General features: G+C 37.2%; 1 non-coding gene across 1 annotated transcript; it reads left to right on the forward strand.

The window, feature by feature from the left end:
- The first annotated feature begins 1,894 nt into the window (after positions 1-1,894).
- Positions 1,895-1,998, forward strand: LOC148565658 (small nucleolar RNA R71). Its single transcript, XR_015884466.1, has one exon. It is a non-coding gene; the product is annotated as a small nucleolar RNA R71 (small nucleolar RNA).
- The last annotated feature ends 1,767 nt before the right edge of the window (positions 1,999-3,765 follow it).

The raw sequence follows: 3,765 nt of genomic DNA on the forward strand, positions 1-3,765 counted from the left end.
ACTGGGCGTTTAACGCCCATTCTGCTACCCTTACTAGCGTTTAAACGCCAGAAAGCTGCTCCTCCAGGGTGTGCTATTTTTAATACTATTTTTCATTCTATTTTTGCTTTTTCACTTGTTTTTGTGGCTTCACATGATCATCAACCTACAGAAAACATAAAATAACAATGGAAAATAAATAGATATAATAAAATTGGGTTGCCTCCCAACAAGCGCATCTTTAATGTCAATAGCTTGACAATGGGCTCTTATGGAGCCTCACAGATACTCAGAGCATAATGATGGCCTCCCAACACCAAACTTAGAGTTTGAATGTGGGGGCTCTATTTGACTTTGCATTGAGAGAAGCTTCTCATGCTTTCTCTCCATGGTTACAAAGGGAGAACCTTGAGTTTTAAACACAAGGGAGTCCTCATTCACTTGAAGGACCAATTCTCCTCTGTCAACATCAATCATAGCTTTTGCTGTGGCTAGGAAGGGTCTGCCAAGGATGATGGATTCATCCATACACTTTCCAGTGTCTAGGATTATGAAATCAGCAGGGATGTAGTGGCCTTCAACCTTTACCAAGACATTCTCTACAAGTCCATAAGCCTGTTTCTTTGAATTGTCTGCCATCTCTAGTGAGATTCTTGCAGCTTGTACCTCAAGGATCCCTAGCTTTTTCATTACAGAGGGTAGCATGAGGTTTATACTTGACCCCAAGTCATATAGAGCCTTCTCAAAGGTCATGGTACTTATGGTACAAGGTATTGAGAACTTTTCAAGATCCTGTCTCTTCTGAGGTAATACCTACCTAGCCAAGTCATCCAGTTCTTTGGTGAGCAAGGGGGTTCATCCTTCCAAGTCTCATTACCAAATAACTTGGCATTTAGCTTCATGATTGCTCCAAGGTACTTAGCAACTTGCTCTTCAGTAACATCTTCATCCTCTTCAGAGGAAGAATACTCATCAGAGCTCATGAATGGCAGAAGTAAGTTTAATGGAATCTCTATGGTCTTTGTGTAAGCCTCAGATTCCCATTGTTCCTCATTAGGGAACTCCTTGGAGGTCAGTGGACGTCCATTGAGGTCTTCCTCAGTGGGAATTACTGCATTTTCTTCTTCTTCAAGTTTGGCCATGTTGGTTTAAAGTTATGGCCTTGCACTCTCTTTTTGGATTCTCTTCTGTATTGCTTGGGAGAGTACTAGGAGGGAGTTTAGTAACCTTCTTACTCAGCTGACCCACTTGTGCCTCCAAATTTCTAATAGAGGACCTTGTTTCAGTCATGAAACTTTGAGTGGTCTTAATTAGATCAGAGACTACAGTTGCTAAGTCAGAGTGACTCTGCTTAGAATTCTCTGTCTGTTGCTGAGAAGATGATGGAAAAGGCTTACTATTGCTAAACCTATTTCTTCCACCATTACTGTTGTTGAAGCCTTGTTGAGGCCTCTGTTGGTCCTTCCATGAGAGATTTGGAAGATTTCTCCATGAAGGATTATAGGTATTTCCATAGGATTCTCCCATATAATTTACCTCTTCAATTGCTGGGTTCTCAGGATCATAAGCTTCTTCTTCAAATGAAGCTTCTTTGGTACTGCCTGTTGCTGCTTGCATGCTAGACAGACTCTGAGAAATCATATTGATTTGCTGAGTCAATATTTTATTCTGAGCCAATATGGCATTCAGAGTATCAACCTCAAGAACCCCTTTCTTCTGATTTGTCCCATTATTCACAGGATTCCTTTTAGAAGTGTACATGAATTGGTTATTTGCAACCATTTTAATGAGTTCCTGAGCTTCTGCAGGTGTCTTCTTCAGATGAAGAGATCCTCCAGCAGAGCTGTCCAATGACATCTTAGACAGTTCAGATAGACCATCATAGAAGATACCTATGATGCTCCATTCTGAAAGCATGTCAGAATGACACCTTCTGATCAATTTCTTGTATCTTTCCCAAGCTTCATAGAGGGATTCACCTTCCTTCTGTCTAAAGGTTTGGACTTCCACTCTAAGCTTACTCAATTTTTGAGGTGGAAAGAACTTTGCCAAGAAGGCATTCACTAGCTTTTCCCAAGAGTTCAGGCTTTCTTTAGGTTGTGAGTCCAACCATGTCCTAGCTCTGTCTCTTACAGCAAAAGGGAAGAGCATAAGTCTGTAGACCTCAGGGTCAACCCCATTGGTCTTAACAGTATCACAGATTTGCAAGAATTCAGTTAAGAACTGATGAGGATCTTCTAATGGAAGTCCGTGAAACTTGCAATTCTGTTGCATTAGAGAAACTAATTGAGGCTTAAGCTCAAAATTGTTTGCTCCAATGGCAGGGATAGAGATGCTTCTCCCATAGAAGTCGGGAGTAGGTGCAGTAAAGTCACCAAGCACCTTCCTTGCATTGTTGACATTGTTGTTGTTTTCGGCTGCCATGGCTTCTTCTTGTTTGAAAATTTCTGTTAGGTCCTCTATAGAGAGTTGTACTTTAGCTTCTCTCAGCTTTTTCTTCAAGGTCCTTTCAGGTTCAGGATCAGCTTCAACAAGAATGTCTTTGTCCTTGCTCCTGCTCATATGAAAGAGATGAGAAGAAAGTATGAAATCCTCTATGTCACAGTGCAGAGATTCCTTGAGGTGTCAGAGGAAAAGAAGAATAGAAGGAGGAGGTAGAGAGGAGATAATTTGAACTTATAGAGAGAGGGAGTCTGAATTGCACATTGAGGAAGAGTGCTAGTCCCTTAAATAGAAAAATGTGAGAAGGGGGGAAAGAATTTTCGAAATTAAATTTAGAAAGATTTTGAAATAATTAAAAGAAATTTTGAAAAAAATTTATTGATGATTTTCGAAAATTAAAATTGAGAAAGTAATTAAGTGATTTTGAAAAAGATTTTGAAATTGGCAATAAAAAAGATATGATTAAAAATTATTTTGAAAAAGATGTGATTGAGAAGAGAAGATATGATTGAAAAACAAATAAAAAAAGAAAGTTTTAAAATTAAAGTTGATTACTTGACTAACAAAAAATTAGAAGATATGATTTTAGAATTTAAAATTTGATCCTTTCTTAATAGGCAAGTAACAACTTGAAAATTTTGAATCAAATCATTAATTGTAGCAAGGATTTTCGAAAATAAAAAAAATTGAAAGAAATTGATTTTGAAAAGATATGATTGAAAAGATATGATTTGAAAAAGATTTGAATTGAAAACAAAATCTTCCCTCTTGTGCCATCCTGGCGTTAAACACCCAGAATGGTATCCATTCTGGCGTTTAACGCCCAAAATACTACCCTTTTGGACGTTTAACGCCCAACCAGGTACCTTGGCTGGCGTTTAAACGCCAGTTTTCCTTCCTCACTGGGCGTTTTGAACGCCCAGCTTTTTCTGTGTAATTCCTCTGTTGTCTGTTCTGAATCTTCAATTCTCTGTATTATTGACTTGAAAAGACATAATTTTGAAAATTTTTTTGAATTTTTTTTATGATGAGAAACAACAAAATGAAACTAATCATGGACAACTAAGATTAAATCAACAATGCATGCAAGGCACCAAACTTAGAAGTTTGTATACTAACGATTATAACAATTTGAAAATGCATATGAGAAACAACAAAAGACACAAAACAAGAGAATTTAAAGATAAGAGCAAGAAAATTATCAAGAATAACTTGAAGATCAATGAAGAACATAATGCATGCAATTTTCAAAAATTAGAAGAATAAAGACATGCAATTGACATCAAACTTAAAATTAGACACTAGACTCAAACAAGAAACATAAAATATTTTTTATTTTAAGAT

Source organism: Arachis ipaensis, chromosome B5 (genome assembly GCF_059453495.1).
Source record: "Arachis ipaensis isolate K30076 ecotype BB chromosome B5, ASM5945349v1, whole genome shotgun sequence".
Lineage (NCBI taxonomy): Eukaryota > Viridiplantae > Streptophyta > Magnoliopsida > Fabales > Fabaceae > Arachis > Arachis ipaensis.